General features: G+C 46.5%; 1 protein-coding gene across 1 annotated transcript in view; it reads left to right on the top strand.

Annotated features, from left to right (window-relative positions):
• Positions 1-18,944, top strand: part of AGBL4 (AGBL carboxypeptidase 4) — an 801,122-nt gene that overhangs the window by 537,500 nt on the left and 244,678 nt on the right. The gene's annotated exons all lie outside the window — the stretch shown is intronic.

The raw sequence follows: 18,944 nt of genomic DNA, 5'->3' as shown, positions 1-18,944 counted from the left end.
TGCAGTAAATTAAACCGAGTAATTAAAATCAATGGCAAAACACTACTAGGTAGGAAGGTCATATAACACAACAGAAAGCTGTTTGGTACCATATTGCAGAAAAATAAAAACAAATTCCTCAACTTTTCCTCCCACCCCCCCACATGCCTGAAACCATCCCTAAAATTCCCAAAGGGCCATTAGAGGATCAAGAACTCTCAAAACTATTTTATTAAAAGTCATGTTGCCTCGGTAAGCCCCAAGGGAATGAGTGTTGGGTCAAGGTCCAAGTTTGAGAAACAAGCTTGATGCAGAATGTTTATTAAACAGACTTTACACATAGCAAGAATGTTGATTGGGTAGGATCACCCTGTCTCATTTTTGAGTATTGAAAGGATGAGTCCAAGAAGCTCTTCCAATATTGAATTTTTAGGGGATTGCTCTCCTTTCCAACATACCTATTAACTATGGAAATTACTTTTCCCAACCCTACTTCTTTCCCTGCAAATATTTTACAATAGTTGCTGCTGTTTTCATTTAAGAGATTTGCCAAGGGATTATATAGAACTTCCAGGAGTTGCACGTGGAAGAGTGAGGAATCAAATCCGGTTCTTTCAGTAAGAGTCTACACACTTAAACCACTACACCAAACTAGCTCTCAATAGCCTATGTACCCACATGCAGACATACTTTTTATTTAATTCTACCAGCTGAACTACAACTGGTAATATCTTACAGTGTCCACAGTAATTGGGGTACTAAAAAAACTATCCCATGGGTATTTATTTATTCTTAAGTAGTCTTTCATTGCCATTGTCATAATAATGCTCCAGTTCTTATTATACCCTTTTAATTGTTCCCTGTCCATATCATCCACCCCTACTCTCTGACTGCTGGCAATTAGACCAACAGCTGTGTGTTCCTTACTCCACCCCACCCACCCCAAATTTCTGAATCTAGAACTGCTCTCTGGTAGAATGGGAGATGCCAGGAGGAGCTGCTGTGCAACAGCTGAGATATTAAGCAATGGCAGTTGAAAACCATTGTCTTAGTAGAAAAAGAACAGTCATCTAATATGAATGTCAAATATTTAGCCATGGTTAAATTGTTCTCAGCTTGATAGGCATGGGGATATGCAAAGGATCAATCCTTGGATTTGCTAATATTCTTAGTCAGTAACTCCTTCAGCTAAGCAAAGCTACAGCTATGAAGAAATGGTGCTCTATGAACACTGGAAACAGGAAAAAAGCCCAAAGGAAAAAACCCATGGACATAAATGCTCACAGGAAAAAAGCCCACATGGAAACATGCCCACATGGAAAGAAGCCCACACAGAAAAAAGCCCATACTGAAAGAGCCCACATAGAAAAAAAGCCCCCATGAAAAAAGCCCCCATGGAAAAATATGTAAAGCACCATAGTGGATAACCATTAATAATATTTTGTTATTTTAGTATTAAAATAAGCCATATTCACATGCAACAAAAAGTGACCATTTTTTAATCAATGAACTTTATTAAGAAGGAAAAACAATAATAACAGAAATTAAACTCTACATAGAAATATATTTAAATAAAATTAAATACTTTAACTCTATTAATTTACAATTTGTCAAACTTTTTAATGTTAATATATTGTGGTGCACCCAGTGACCACGACAAAAGACTTTCTAACCCTAATAGTAAAAGCCACAACTATTTAACAACAACAATAATAACTCAGATAAAATTCTTCATTGCAAATTAGCCAATCTCTTTAAGCAACTAAGTTTACCTTCCACCTGCTCATATTGCTACACAGAAGTGGCAACCATGTCATGCAGTGCCTCTTATTTCCTCTTTTTCACCTCTAGGTGATCTGCCTCTGCATTAGCCAACCTTAGTTTGTGACAAGCCAGGTCCTTCTGAAGTTCATCAAATAGAGACCACACAGTGGGATGACTGAAATGGAACAAGGAATTAAGAGCATTCTGAAATCCCTCACAACAGGTTATAGTCTTTGGTGACCGTGGCAGGACTGCATCATGATGATTCCATATTCTTATAGAAAACTGAGGATCTCTGCCTGCTGCACCCTCAATATATGTCGAAAAGAAGTACATGAGCACTGCATTGTCGCTGCCTTCATCTGGAAATTTGGCAGCAAGCTCATCAAAAATAGTTCTCACATCATTGATTGGGACAAAGGCTAATGCAGCAAGAAATTTCAGTGTAATTTTTATGTCCATATTAGTTTCATATTCAGTCTTCAAGCCTGAAACCTGTGTTGGTTTTCCTAATGAGATTCTGACACAGGTGACCTCAGCGTGTGGAAAGGCAATCCTCACTGCATCCATACAAGCCTTCTCAAAATCCACTAAAACCTTTTGAGGTGACAGATCTGGAATCAATAGCTTCATTATTTCAAACATTCTATTATAGGTGTCCATGTTCTTTTTTTGAAGTAAAATGTAAATACATGGTGGATATGAATTACCTTGGCATGCCATGTGTACAGTTGATAAAACATATTTGGCACTTTATCAAAGGTGCCATCTCCATAGATGGTATCTTTGTTTAATTCAAGCATAAGATCTCTATCACCTAAAACCAGAATTCTGTCCGGATTTTTTCACACCGGAATTGTGAAATATCATTTGCCTATACTTTTCAGGTAGTAATTACTAGCGAAAAAGAGATCTGCCTACCAAGCACATCTTGCTCAGCCCTTCTGTCCCGGGAAAAAAGCAACCTTTCGCGCTGCATGTAGCATCCTCCAGCACAAGCTTCGAGACATTCGGAACGAGTGGTGGACCAAGCTTGCAGAGAGAACCCAGCTGTGTGCAGACACTGGTGATTTAAGAGGGTTCTATGAAGCCCTGAAGGCAGTATATGGCCCATCATATCAGGCTCAGAGTCCCTTGCGTAGTGCAGACGGCCAAGTACTCCTCACAGACAAGGCATCCATACTGAATCAGTGGTCGGAGTATTTTCAGGCTGTCTTCAGTGCCAACCGCATAGTTCAAGATTCAGCAATCCACCTCACCCCACTTCAACCAGTGAAAACAGAGTTGGATGAGATCCCCACCCTAGAAGAGACTGTTAAAGCCATCAAGCAACTGAAAAGTGGCAAGGCAGCGGGAGTTGATGGAATCCCACCAGAGATCTGGAAGCATGGGGGCACAGTACTACATAGCACACTTCACAAAGTACTTGTCACCTGCTGGGAACAAGGCAAACTACCACAGGACTTTCGTGATGCAATCATCATCACTCTACACAAGAACAAAGGAGAAAAGTCAGACTGCTCCAACTACCAGGGGATAACCTTGCTCTCCATCGCAGGCAAAATCCTTGCCAGAATACTCCTGAACAGACTGGTGCCCACCATTGCAGAAGAACTCCTCCCAGAGAGCCAGTGTGGCTTCAGAGCTAACAGGAGCACCACCAACATGGTATTTGTTCTCAGGCAGCTCCAAGAGAAATGCAGGGAACAGAACAAGGGTCTATATGTGACTTTTGTCGACCTTACCAAAGCTTTCGATACTGTTAGCAGGAAAGGCCTGTGGCAAATATTGGAATGTTTAGGATGTCCCCCAAGGTTCCTCAGCATGATCATCCAGCTACATGAAGACCAGCGAGGCCAAGTCAGACACTGCAACGACCTCTCGGAGCCCTTCCCAATAGGCACAGGTGTAAAGCAAGGCTGCGTTCTCGTGCCAACTCTCTTTACGATCTTCTTTAGCATGATGCTTCAAAGAGCCGCAGTAGATCTAGATGATGACGATGGTGTCTACATCCGCTATCGCACTGATGGCAGCCTGTTCAACCTGAGGCGACTAAAGGCTCACTCCAAGACAATGGAAAAACTCATCCGAGAGCTACTATTTGCTGATGATGCTGCACTCGTCTCCCACTCGGTATCAGCTCTGCAGCATATGACGTCCTGCTTTGCAGAGGCTGCCAAGCTATTTGGCCTAGAAGTTAGTCTGAAGAAGACAGAAGTTCTCCACCAGCCTGCACCCCAGGAAGATTATCACCCTCCCTGCATCACTGTGGGTGAATCAGTTCTGAAGACAGTCCAGCAGTTCAGCTACCTAGGGTGCATCATCTCCTCAGATGCCAAGATCGACAAGGAGATTGACAACAGGCTGGCAAAGGCAAACCGTGCCTTTGGCCGACTGCACAAAAGAGTGTGGAGCAACAAGCATCTGAAAAAAGGCACAAAGATCAATGTTTACAAAGCGGTTGTGATGACAACCCTCATCTACGGCTCCGAATCGTGGGTTTTATACCGTCATCACCTGCGACTCCTTGAGCGCTTTCATCAGCACTGCCTTTGCACCATCCTCAACATCCACTGGAGTGACTTTGTGACCAACACTGAAGTCCTCAAGAGGGCAGAGGTTACAAGCATCGAAGCACTGCTGTTGAAGACGCAGCTGCGCTGGGCAGGGCATATTTCTAGGATGGAAAACCACCGCCTTCCCAAGATTGCTCTGTATGGCGAACTTTCCACCGGCCATCGAAATAGAGGGGCACCAAAGAAGAGGTACAAGGACTCCTTGAAGAAATCCCTTGGCACCTGTCGCATCAACCATCACCAGTGGTCTGACCTAGCCTCAGATCGCAAAGCATGGAGGCACACCATCCACCAGGCTGTCTCTTCCTTTGAGAACGCATGCATAGCTGGTCTTGAGGACAAAAGGAGATTGAGGAAGAATCGCACCGCTACAGCACCAACCCCAAATCAGACTTTTCCCTGCAGCCACTGTGGCCGGATCTGCCTGTCCCGCATTGGTCTTGTCAGCCACCAGCGAGCCTGCAGCAGACGTGGACTACTGCACCCTTCTTAAATCTTCGTTCGCAAAGTCAAGCCGAGAGAGAGATACTTTTCAGGAATGTCTAAATGTATGGTTTTGGGGTTAGGCAAATTACTGCCTGCTCTGAGATAGCTTCTCTTTCTTAAATAGCAGAAGTAGTTAAGGCCTCATAGATCTGAGAAGCTAAGCAGGGCTGACTCTGGCAAGTATCTGGAAGGAAGAAATCAATAAATATAGTTGGAATTAATACAAAAATGGTATAATGGAGAATTGATCCACAGGTATCTCAGACTCTGGGTGTGTGTGTGTGTGTGTTTTGAGATAGATGCAACAAATGTGCAGCATAGCATCCAGTGCCTCTCCCCAAAATCCCTCCAAGTTTCAAAAGGATTGGACCAGGGGGTCCAATTCTATGAGCCCCCAAAGAAGGTGCTCTTATCCTTCATTATTTCCTATGGAGGGAAGGCATTTAAAAGGAGTGTGGTCCCTTTAGATGTGATGGCCAGAACTCCCTTTGGAGTTCAGTTGTGCTTGTTACAACCTTGCTTCGACTCCACCCCCAAAATTCCCAGATATTTCTTGAAATGGACTTGGCAATCCTATTCCATGTGGGCTTCTTTCGATGTGGGCTTCTTGCAGTATGGGCTTCTTTCCATGTGGGTTTATTTTCATGTGGACATGTTTCCATGTGGGCTTTTTTCCTGTGAGCATTTATGTCTGTGGGGTTTTTCCTTTGTGCTTTTTTCCTAGAACCATGGACACTATACTGGAATTGTTTGAAAAAGAAACATAATTCTTGGTAGAACATTCATTTTGATTGCAGAGATCCTACCCAGCATAGACATATTTAGTTTATTCCACTTTAACATATCTTCTTCAATTTTACGCCAAAGCTTTTCATAAGTGTTTTTATACAAATCTATGTTTCTCATCGTAATCTCTACACCTAGATATTTTACCTTCGAGGTAACTTCACATCCAGTTATACTCTGTAGTTCTTTCTGTTTGCTCAATGACAGATTCTTACTTAGAATTTTCTATTTTTCTTTATTTATATAGAAGCCCGCCAACTCTCCGTACTCTTTAATTTAATTTAGCAAGGGCGTCACTTGTAATGGGTTTTCATTAATAAACATCACATCAACTGCAAATGCCCTATATTTGTAAGAGAAACCTTTCAATTTCAGCCCCACTATTTCTTTATCCTCTTTGATTTGCATCAGCAAAATCTCTAAAGTCATTATAAATTAGCAACGGAGATAGAGGGCAACCTTGTCTTGTTCCTTTGCTAATTGTCATTTGCTCTGTCAGGTCTGCATTCACACAAAGTTTAGCTTGTTGTTCTGTGTAAATTGCCTTGACCATTCTTATAAAATCACTTCCCAATTTCAATTTCTCCATCACCGCAAACATAAAGTCCCAATTAAGATTGTCAAAAGCTTTCTCTGCATCGGCAAAAAACAATGCTACCTCTCTTTCAGGATGCTTTTCGTAATATTCTACAATATCTATTACTGTTCTGATATCTCTAATTTGCCTTCTGGGGAGAAAACCTGCTTGCTCCTCTTGAATAAAGGTATTTAAATGCTGTTTGAGTCGTTCTGCTAGTATCCTAGCAAAGATTTTATAGTCATTGTTAAATAATGAAATCGGTCTATAATTTTTAACGCTCATGGCATCTCTGTCTTCCCTTGGTATCAATGAAACAACTGCTTCCTTCCATGTATTTGGCACTTTCCCATCTTGTCTAATATTATTCATCAACTTTCGAAGTTTTGGTACTTGAACAGCAGAGAGTTTGATTTCATATTAAAAATCGTTATAACAAAAATCCCCACTATGCCAGCATCTTGTTGCAGATGTATGTGCAATCAGCATCTGAAATTCAAACATCATCAAATTACTGCTGGTTCCCCCCTTCCACATTCTTGGGAGTGCTTCTAAGTTATTCTTCTGTGCAAATGATGTCACTTGAGAGTACCCTAAATGAAGTTCACATGGGTTTTAAAAATTATTTTTGCAAAAAGGAGAGGAATGGGAATAAATGAACAGATGGGAAAGGAGATGGGGAAATAGAGGAGAACTCTAATTGGGTAATTGAAGCTGAGAGGCTATTAGAGTTGACCCAGTTAGACCACCTCAGTATACCACAGAGACCGGAGTGTGAGTCTGAGGTCACTCTGTTTTCTTCCTCAGGCTCATTCTGGCTTAGAAACATTGCAAAGGTAAAATAGTTCAAGTATTTCACAATATAATGATAATAACTTAAAGCCAGTATAGAGGGCAGACTAAGAATTTGCTTTAAAGGGAGAGTTGAAGGAGGCATGAACATTGAATGAGGCCCAAATCAGACATGTCAGGTTGTTGCTGTTTTTGCCAAAAGTAATCTCAATGAGGGTTCAAACTACACATTACATCTACCATGTGATTGCTACAGAGATTTACAGACACATGATAGCTGTGAACTCAGTTCAGAAGGTTCACAGAGACTTGACTTGTATCAGTACTATGGTGCACGGGGAGTGCTCCTTCCGTTCCCCTTCACAGTTTTCCCAGGAGTCATTATTTGCTCTGCTGGGGGGAATGCTTGCATGTGCACCTCTCAGGCCACATCAGGTCAGGAAAACAGAGTTGGAAAAAGCAGAAGCTGTGCCATGGCCCAGGTAATTTGCTCCCTAGTCCCTCTATCTTTCTGCCCTTGCATCAGTTTCTCAGTATTTTAAGGAAACTACTACAATTAAGCCTCCTCTTCATATTTGAAATTAGGATAGATGGAAATTAGTAATCTTAGTAAAAAAAACCCCCAAAAACCCATTGAACTTCCTTGATCATTCCAGTCTGGCTTCTGCCCTGGCCACAGACAGACTGCACTAGTCAGCCACACAGATGACCTCCAGAGACACCTGGATCAGGATGGTTCAGTGCTGCTGTTACTTCTAGATTTGATAGCAGCATTTGACATGGTTGATTATGATCTTTTGACCCCCTGCCTTGCTGAGATAGGAGTTTGGGGGTCTGCCTTGCAATGGTTTTCCTCTTTTCTCCATGGTGCTTGGTGGGGGAGTATCCCGACATTACCCACTTGAATGTGGAATGCCACAGGGGACAATTCTCCCACCAATGTTATTTAATTTCTATATGTACCCCCTTGCCCAGCTGGTCTAGGGGTTTGGCTTGGGTTGTCACCAGTATGTGGATGACACCCAACTCTATCTGTTGATGGATGGCTGCCTGCACATTGCCCCAGAAAACCTGACCAGGGCATTGGGGGTAGTGGTTGGATGACTACAGCGGAACTGGCTGAAGATTAATTGAACAAAGGTGGAGATCCTGTACTTGAGTCAGGGGAATTGAGTCAGGAATCAGGCTGCCCACCTTGGCTGGCACATTGCTTATGCCAACTCAGCAGTTGGGGAGCCTGGGGGTGGTCCTAGATGCCTCGCTTTCCATGGAGGCCCAGATTACCACAGTTGCCAGATGCCTTTTATCATCTTCAGCAGGTCAGGCAACTGGCCCCACAAGACTTAGCAATTGTTTCTTCGAGGCTTGACTACTGTAACTCATTCTATGTGGGCTTGCCCATACAGTTGATCTGGAATATCCAGCTGGTCCAAAATGTGGCAGTGTGTTTGCTAGCTGTGCTGCTGGTGCAGGCACACATTCAGCTGGCATAATGTCGATTGCTACCGAATCTGCTTCAAGGTACTGGTGTAGACCTTCAAAGCCTTGTACATCCTGGGACTGATGTACCTGAGGGACTGCTTCTCTCCATATGTGCTCCGCCAAGCCTTGTGCTCTGCAAGGCAAGATCTGCTTGTTGTCCCCCAGCCCAATGCACATCAGCATAGCCTCAACCAGGACCAGGGCCTTTTCTGCCCCAGCCCCAGCCTGATGGAACATGCATGAGATCAGGGCCCTGCAGTACTTTTTACCATTCCTGCAGGGCCTTTTACAGTGCCTGTAAAATGGAGCTGTTCCACCAGGCCTTTGGCTGAGGTGACAGGGATCCAATTAAAAAGTTGGTCTCCCCTGCTGAAGACACCATTTCTACACAGCCCAGATTAAATGACCATCAGAGTCCAGTAGCACCAGTTTTGAGATTGTACACCCAACAAATGGTGCAGCTTGTTTTTTTTTTAAATGTGTATGCAATTTATTTTCATTATTTATTCATCTGTGTTTGTTCCCTGAATGGCCTAATTATTGTCTGTGATCTGCCCTGAACCTGCTCACAGGGAGGGCAGAATATACACCTGAAAAATAAATAAACATATTGACCCTAGATAGCTTTGAAAATATTTTATTTACTTGTTTATTTTAATATTTATATGCTACCTGTCCCATTCTCAGACAATGTCTCAAGGAGGATTACAGAAGCGGGTAAAAGCTACTTCATACAACAGGGTTGCCAGCTCTGGGTTGGGAAATACCTGGAGATTTTGGGGGTGGAGCCTGGAGAGGGGAGAGTTTGAGAAGGAACCTCAACATGGTACAATGCTATAGAGCAGGGTTTCCCAAACTTTCCCTCCCCATGGCCCAGTTTTTTCCCCATGGTCCAGGCGGAGGATGCTCAGGGAGCAATACAGAGACTACGCACCGGCCAGGAGCTTTTCCTGTCCTTCTCTGATGTTTCTGAACATCAGAGAGGGACGGGAGAGGGCTCCTGACCAGCATGCCATCTGCCATGAGCCCTGACGAGGGGGAGCTGGAAGGGTTAACAGACCTGGAAGAATTGCCAAGCAGCTCCTTAGCTGAACAACCAGCAGCTGGCTCATCAATCACTCTACCCACATTCCAGGAACCAGTGCCAGTTGTTGACAATCAATCTCCTCTAAACTCTCCCCCTCCCATCTCAAGAGTTTGAAGCAGGCTCCAGAAAGAACTTTCAGAGTGAAGACATGAGGCACGCTGAGGCTTCAGATCTCTCAGCCCTGAGTTCTAGCAGAGTCACTGCCACCCAGGGAGCAGTGTAAATTAAAAAAAAAACACTAAGAGACACCATAAATTTTAAACAAGACAGTGTAATTTATTTATTTATTTTATTTATTTAAGATTTATATCCCGCCCTTCCCACAAGTGGCTCAGGGCAGCTCCCAACAATTAGTCAAACATAAGATTAGTCAATATTTAAATATATAAACAGTTAAACATTTAAAACAGTTAAAACCTTAAAAACCAGTAAACATTCCAAATATATATATATATAAAACAGGAGTCTGGCAAGCTACATTGAGTTTTTCATCTTAGCTAGGTGTAAGCTAGCCGGAAGAGGGTCGTCTTACAGGCCCTGCGGAACTGAACAAGGTCCCGCAGGGCCCTCACCTCCTCCGGCAGCTGATTCCACCATGTAGGGGCCATAACAGAGAAAGCCCTATCTCTGGTGGATTTTAAGCGGGCTTCTTTTGGCCCAGGGATGGTGAGAAGATTTTGAGTTCCCGACCTCAGTACTCTCTGGGGAACATGTGGGGAGAGACGGTCCTTCAGGTAGGCAGGTCCCAGGCCATATAGGGCTTTAAAGGTAATAACCAGCACCTTGTACCGAACTCGGTATATCACTGGAAGCCAGTGCAGGGTCCGAAGACCTGGCCGAATGTGTCCCCATTTTGGAAGACCCAGTAACAGCCGGGCCGTGGCATTCTGCACCAGCTGCAATTTCCGAGTTCGGGACAAGGGCAGCCCCATGTAGAGGGCATTGCAGTAGTCTAACCTTGAGGTGACCGTAGCATGGATCACTGTTGCTAGGTCGTCGTGCTCCAGGAAGGGGGCCAGCTGCCTTGCCCGCCTAAGGTGAAATAACGCGGACTTGGCAGCGGCTGCTATCTGAGCCTCCATCTTTAGAGAAGGCTCCAATAGTACCCCCAAGCTCTTGACCCTGTCCGCCGCCGTCAGCAGCGCACCGTCAAAAACTGGTAGGGGGATTCCCCTTCCCGGCCCCCGGCGACCCAAGCAAAGGACCTCTGTCTTCGCAGGATTTAGTCTCAGTCCACTCAGTCTGAGCCACTCAGCCACGGCCTGTAGTGCCCAATCAAGATTTTCCGGGGCACAGACTGGCTGGCCGTCCATCAGTAAATAGAGCTGGGTGTCATCAGCATACTGGTGACACCCCAGCCCATACCTTCAGGCAATCCGGGCAAGAGGCCGCATATAGATGTTAAATAACATCGGGGAGAGAACTGCCCCTTGGGGCACCCCACAGTCGAGTGTGCACCTCCGGGATAGCTCCCCCCCAATTGCGACCCTTTGTCCCCGACCTTCCAGGAAAGAGGAAAGCCACTGTAAGGCCAACCCCTGAATCCCCGCGTCGGTGAGGCGGCACGTCAGTAGCCGATGGTCAACCGTGTCGAACGCAGCCGACAGGTCTAACAACATCACCGCCGAGCCACCCCGATCCAGATGCCGTTGAAGGTCATCCACTAGGGCAACCAACACCGTCTCCGTCCCATGACCCGGGCGGAAGCCAGACTGAAATGGGTCAAGGACGGAAGCGTCCTCCAGGAAAGTCTATAACTGCATCACCACTGCCCTCTCAATAAGTTTGCCCAAAAAGGGCAGATTTGAGACCGGCCGATAATGTGCCAATTGGGCCGGGTCTAAAGATTTTTTTTTAGGAGGGGACGGACCACAGCCTCTTTGAGCGGCGCCGGCCGGTGCGTTAGGTGGTCGGTACACCAGCCAGATCGCCAGCCCCTCCCCAACATCCCACATCAGGCCAACACATTCAATGTCCGGAATCTCTGGAGCCGGAAGAGCCCTAAAGGAGTAAGCCTCTTGTATGAGAAGTGCCACCCCTCCCCCCCACCCACTGGTCCATGACTGGTGAAAGACCGAGTATCCCGGGGGGACTTTCTGGGAGAGAGCTACCGTCTCCCCCTCACGCACCCAGGTCTCGGTCACGCAAGCCAGGTCCATGTTCTGTTCGAACTGAAAGTCCCGCAGGACAGAGGTCTTATTGTTAATGGACCTGGCATTGCATAACACCAGTGACGGAGGCGAGTAGTTCAACCTGGCCCTACTACCTGTCACCGTCGGGATGGGACGAAGGCTGGAAGGAGGTCGAGCACTATTATGTCTCGATCTCCTTCCCTTGTAATTCTGCCTAGTCCCACCGTCATATCTTCCCCTCCCCAGGAGTACTGGAATCCCAGGAGTAATGTAAAGGTCAATGGTGTTCTGACAAAGCTTGCACATAGAACTTCAAATAACATGTAGCAAAAAAAAGCATTAACAGAAGACAGTTCAAAAGCAGTCTTTCCAATCACAAAGGAGTGACAATATTCCAGTATTTAGTTCATGGAACTAAAAGAAGCCTTTCCAAAGACATCTGTTCTAGCTATCAAGATGTTTCATCCATCTTTCTTCAGTTTAGAGGCTTAATTATCACTAGAATCCAATACATTTACAATACATTCACAGTAGACCAACAAGGTTCAGAACATGTCTGTAAGATTTCCAGGTTCTCCAGGAGACATGCCAGAGACTTCCACAATGACAAGACCAAGTTCTGCTTCATTGTCAGCCTCTTAAAGGGGCAGGCAGCTAAATGGGCTACTCCCCTGCTCCTAGCCCCATCGCCCCTGCTGACTGATTACCAGGACTTCCTGGATCACATGTCAGTAGCTTTTGCTAACCGCCAGCAGGCCACTGCAGCCAATTGGAAGATCTGGGCCCTGAAACAGGGTAGGGACTTGATTTCTCAGTACGCCACTGAGTTCAGTCTCCTAGCCCAAGGCCTGGCCTGGAATGAGGCTGCCCTCATGGACCAGTATATGGAGGGGCTGGCTGACAAAGTTCTGGATGAGCTGGCACAAGTAGATCAACCAGCCACGCTGCAAGGCTTGATCACACTGTGTCTCCGCATTGATGGCCGCCTGGAAAGCCACCACCAAGCACGAAGCAGCACCCGTCCCTCACAGCTGCCCTGCCGCCCAGCGACGGTGACATCCCCGGTGCCCACCAGCCCTGAAACTGATGACCCCAAGCCCATGCGACTAGGGGCTGCGTGGCCATGCCTCACCCCCAAGGAAAAAGCATGGCGCTGCTCATAGAACCTCTGCCTGTACTGTGGAAGGACAGGGCTCTTCTCCTCCGGCTGCCCTGCCAAGCGCATCCAGCCCACTATCACGCCGATGCCGCCAACAAAAGACCAGCTCCAAGTCAAAGTGAACGCCCCAACTTGGGGCACCTAGTCGGGTCCCCTGAACCCTATGCTACTGGCCAGGGCCTGTTCCTTGTACCGGTCACACTCGGCTTGCCGAATGTGCAGTGGCTATGCCATGGTCAACTCTGGTCGATTATGCCATGGTCGACTATGCCATGGTCGACTATGCCATGGTCGACTCTGGGGCCGCCTGCTGCTTCATCAATGTGGCCTTTGTGAAACTACACCAGATCCCGGTGCAGGACAAAGAAACCTTTGTGAAACTACAGCCATAGACAGGTGCCTCCTCCACTTCAGTCTGATGACCCAGGAGACCCACCCAGTCATGCTGCAGTTCCAACATCATCATCAGCAAGTGCAATTTGATGCTGCAATTTGATCTTGCTCGCATGCCCCGTTTTCCCCTCATTCTGGGACTATCCTGGCTCATGAAACACAACCCCCGTGGACTGGGCACAGGGGGAGCTGCGTTTCAAGGACCCTTGCCCTCACCAGGCCCAGTTGGCTACACTGGCCACTGCTGCCCTGGCTGCTGGTCCCCTACTTCCCCCGGCCTACATGGACTTTGCTGACATATTCAAGGAAATGGGGACTGACCAGCTTCCCCCATACCGGCCTTATGACTGTGCCATCGATTTGGTGCCGGGGGCACCCCTGCCCATGGGGCTGCTCTACCCCATGTCCGAACCAGAACTAGCAGCCCTGCGGGACTTCCTCGCCAAAAATCTGGAGCGGGGCTTCATCCAGCCATCCACGACCTCGCTGTCTGCCCCTGTTCTCTTTGTAAAAAAAAAAGAGGGCGGCAAATTCCGTTCCTGCAACAACTACTGAGCCCTGAACAAAATCACCATCTGGGACCACTACCCATTGCCACTGATCCTGGAACTACTGCATTGCCTCAAGGGGACCCAGGTCTATACCAAACTGGACCTCTGGGGCATGGTGCAGATCCATGCAGGAGATGAGTGGAAGACAGCTTTCAGGACTCGCTACAGCCAGTATGAGTACCTTGTGATGCCCTTCCGCCTGACCAACACCCCTGCCGTCTTCCAAAGGCTGATGAACAGCATCTTCTGTGACCTGCTTGACCGCTTTGTGATTATTTATTTAGATGACATTTTAATCTACTTCCAAAGCCCCGCCCAGCACGCACGGCACGTCCGCCATATCCTGCAATGCCTGCGAGATCATAGTCTCTATGCAAAGCTGGAGAAGTGTGCCTTCAACCTGAAGGTGGTTGAGTTCCTTGGCCACATCACCCCATGGGACTTGAATGGACCCAAACAAAGTTGGGGCAGTGCTGACCTGGCAGACGCTGTGGAACCACAAGGACGTACAGCAGTTCCTCAGCTTTTCCAATTATTACCACCAATTCATCCCTGCCTAGGCTGATGTAACCACACCTCTGACCCAGCTCCTTCGGCCCAAAGAGCCATTTCACTGGATTCCAGAGGCAGACCATGTTTTCACCACCCTGAAAACCTGCTTCACCACCAAGCCGCTCCTGTGCTACCCAGACCCACAGCTGCTGTTCACAGTGGAGACTGATGCCTCCAGCATGGCTCTAGGTGCAGTGTTGTCCCAGCGGGAGGACTCCTCCCAGCTTCTGCAACTCTGCGCTTACTACTCACACCAGCTGACGCACGTGGAAAGCAACTACACCCTCTGGGAGCAGGAACTCCTGGCCATCAAGACTGCCTTTGGGGTTTTGAGGCATCATATCGAAGGGGTCCGCCACCCCATCCAGGTCCTGACTGATCACCAAAACTTGGAACATCTGCAGACTGCCCGATGCCTCACCCAGCGTCAGATCCAGAGGTCCCTCTTCTTTTCCCAGTTTGACTTCTGGATCACCTACATCTCGCAGAACCAGAACCAGAAAGCAGATGCCCTCTCCCAAAAACTGGAGTACGCTGCGCCTCTGACTGACAAGATCCCAGCTGGGCTCATCCTTGCACCCTTAGTCTTCGCTGCCACCTCAACACGCCCAACCTTGGCTGCAGACATCTAGGCCAGCCAGGCCCAAGACCCCTGAGGCCAGCAATGCCTCCAGGAAGTGCAAGATGGCCCAGCCAAGGACCTCTCTACCCGCCAAGCTCTCCTACTGCATCGTGGGCACCTATACGTGCCTCTGGGGCCCCTCTGGGCCAACGTACTCCATGTGACCCACAACTCTGCTCCTGTGGGGCACTTCGGCCAACACAAGACCCTGCATCTGCTCATGTGGGAGTTCTGGTGGCCCCGCATCCATGCCAACATGGCCTGCTATGTCAGATCCTGTGAGGTCTGCTGTCGGGCCAAGAATGTGCCGGTGTGTGTGGCTTTGACCAATATTTGGTCAAGAGCCTTTGCCTAACACTCGCCCAGCTGGCTCCAAAGTTATATTCTTTTTACCCCTTTAAACTATATTTTTTGAATCTTTGAGAGATGTCTCCTAAAGGGGTGAAAAAGTGTAAACAGAAGGAAAAAAGCCTTCAGCTTTTAACTGACTTTTTGGAATTGCGATCCACCTCCCACACAAGGTTGGAGAGAAACGAGGAACCAGCTGGAGAATGTCCTCTCACATTGAATTTATTGATGCAGGCAATGTCTAAGTTAAGAAAAGAAATACAAGAGGACATAACCTCTATGTTACAACTGTTGTGTTAGCGTCTGGATGAACTAGAGGATTCTCATAAACAAGTTACCCAGACAGCACAGGAAGCTTTAAAAAGAGCTCAAGAGTGTGAAGGGAGAATATCTGAAATAACAGCAGATGCATGGACGAGGGAATGGGTTTTAACAATGGACTTTCGTAACCGGGAGCTGTGTTTAAAGTTTAGAGGTTTAAATCTGATGTGGAAGCTGAAATGGATTTATATGTATTTATGGCAAATTGGCTTGCTGAAGCAACTCACCTGGAGGCCAAAGTTCTCCCACTCATTCAAAAAGTATATCGTGTTGGCAAGGTATGTGAAGACAATTTGTCTTATACTAGAGATATTTTGGTGCAGTTTAAGGACTATCGAATGAGGCAAAGAGTCTTTGCAGAGGCCAGGGAGAGAGGAGGCTTGGACTATCAGGGGTTAAAGATTCAGGTCTTTCCGGATCTCCCTTCCGAATTTTTAAGAATCAGAAGAGACCTCAAGGATACAACTGCCAAACTGCGTGACTTAAAAATTAAATATAAATGGCTACAATCAGGCAAAAAGACTCCACTTCATATACAGCATATGACGCAACCGTGGGTGAATTATTTATCTCCAAGTTAACTCCCTCCTCCCCTGCATCGAGAGTAAACAAGAGAAAGGAATGCTCTCCTCTCGGCTCTTTAAGGACAACTCATGCTTGTACTGAGGAAGATCATGTAAACTTGGAAGAAAGTATGGATTCTATCTAAAAAGAAACTGAAGCAACAAGAAAATGGAAAAGTTGACGGAATTTATAATTTATATCTAAAGACTTTTCTTTCGGAATTTATGGTTGGGTGGGGTCAGCTGGCGCGAGCAATTGGGTAATATCCCTCCATAGCTAATTCAGTCCAGGTGGAAGAGGGGAAGTATCTCTTCTAGACCTTAACTTTTGAGGTCTCCAAGGGACTGAGATATTTTGTTAGAATTTAATCTTATTGATTTTTTTTGTTTGTTTGTTTTTGAGAGTAGAAGGAATAATGAAGTTATAGAAGATGAAGGAAATATTGAATGCTTGTGGTATTAAACTTTAAAAATGTGTTAGGGAAGATAGTATTGTTAAGCTTAATTATTCCTCTACTAAAAATAATAATAATAATAGACATCCATATATACATATTAATAATATTAATTATAAGTGTATTAATAATAAGTGTGGAATGGTAACACATGAATTAATCTCCAAAGAGATAGATCAACTTTAGTTTATGTTAACTCAGGTGAGATGTTATTAAGTTGTGTTGTTTTTGATTTGTTATTGTTGTACACTTTTCTGTTGGAATAGGTATGAATTATATTTTTTATTTTTATTTATTTAAGATTTATATCCCGCCCTTCCCACAAGTGGCTCAGGGCGGCTTCCAATAGTAGATCCAACAAAATTACAATAATTAAACATATAAAGGGATCCGTATTTAAACCAGATAAAACAGATAAAACAGATAAAACCTTAGTTATTAATACACATTAATAAATATTTCAACTGTATATAAAAGAAATCCAGCAAGTTACATTAAAGTAATGTAATGAATCTATAATAAATGAATCTATAATAAAATTTGATTTCTAAGAAAAAAAAAGTATGTGCCGGCCAAGCCTCAGGGCTTCTGCATCCCCTACCCACGCCTACAGGACCCTGGGACACTGTCTCCCTGGACACTTCATCATGCAGCTCCCCTGGTCCAACGGGCACACTTGCATCCTGGTGATGGTGCACCTGTTCACCAAAATGGGTCACTTTGTTCCATGTCCCAGGCCTCCCACAGCTCCTGAAACAGCCCAGCTCTACCTCCAGCATGTCTTTCACCTGCACGGGCTCCCGGCACACTTGATCTTGGACCGCAGCCTCCAGTTCACCTCCCAGTTCTGGCAAGCCCTGCACTCCAGCTTAGGCACCCAGGTGCATTTGTCCTATGTGTACCATCCCCAAATGGACAGGCATATCGAATGCACCAACACCATACTGGAACAATACCTGCGTTGTTACACCTGCTACCAGCAGGATAACTGGGCCACCTTGCTACCTCTGGCCTAGTTTGCCTACAACAATGCTATTCGCTTGTCCACACAACAGACCCTGTTTGCAGCCATCCTCATTTCTTCCCAGCAGTCCTGCCCTCTACAGCAGTCCCTGCGGCTGATGCTCACCTGCAGGAACTCCGGGCCCTCCAGGACTTGCTCTGAGAGGAACACCAACAGGCCAAAGAACCCTACAAGATAGCAGCCAACTGGAAGCAACAGGTGGGCCCACCACTGTAGCCCGGGAACCACGTCTGGCTCTCCACCCTCTACCTACATCGGCCTGGCTGGTCTCACAAGCTGGACCCTTACTTTGCAGGGTCTTACCTGATCTTGGACCAAATCAATCCGGTTGCTTTCTGGCTACAGCTCCTCCACCCTCTGCATCTACCCAGTCTTCCACTGGTCCCTCCTTGTTCCTGCTGCACCACCGGATCCCATCCGACTGCTGCCTTCAGCTCTGCCTCATAAGAACATAAGAGAAGCCATGTTGGATCAGGCCAATGGCCCATCCAGTTCAACACTCTGTGTCACACAGTGGCCAAAAAAATTATACACACACACACACACACATACACACTGTGGCTAATAGCCACTGATGGACCTCTGCTTGTCGATGACAAGGAAGAATACGAGGTCCACCAGCTCCTGGACTCCCAAATCCACCATGGGGACCTCCAGTACCTCATGGACTGGGAAGGCTATGGCCCCGAGGACCATTCATGGTAACTCGTGGATAACCTACACCCCCCCCCCCGATCTCGGTCCTGCGGGGGAAATAGCATCATAAACCCTGATGAGGGGGAGCTGGAAGGGTTAAGAGACCTGGAAGAATTGCCAAGCAGCTCCTCAACTGAACAACCAGCAGCTGACCCATCAATCACTCTCCCCACATTCCAGGCACCAGTGCCAGTTGTTGACAATCAATCTCCTCCAAGCTCTCCCCCTTCCATCTAAAGAATTTGAAGCAGGCTCCAGAAAGAACTTTCAGAGCTAAGATATTAGGCATGCCGATGCTTCAGATCTCTCAGCCCTGAGTTCTAGCAGAGTTGCTGCCATCCAGGAAGCAGGCTGACTGAGGCTCCCATATAACTTCCACCCAGGACGTGGTAACCTCGTGGAAGCAACAAGTCGATTCTCTGGCTTGCATCCATGCTCCTTCCTGATTCCAGACTCTGACCTGCTTGAATTCCTTGGCACCCTGACCCTTTGGCTTTTGGACACTGACTTCTGATTCCGGTTTGTGATTTTGTTTTGGTGACCTGGTTCCTGCTTGACTTCCTGGACTTTGACCTTGGACTGGCTTTGGACTCCTGCCT

The sequence above is a fragment of the Heteronotia binoei genome, chromosome 2 (assembly GCF_032191835.1).
Source record: "Heteronotia binoei isolate CCM8104 ecotype False Entrance Well chromosome 2, APGP_CSIRO_Hbin_v1, whole genome shotgun sequence".
Classification (NCBI taxonomy): Eukaryota; Metazoa; Chordata; class Lepidosauria; order Squamata; family Gekkonidae; genus Heteronotia; species Heteronotia binoei.
This window is presented reverse-complemented; position numbering and strand designations above follow the sequence as displayed.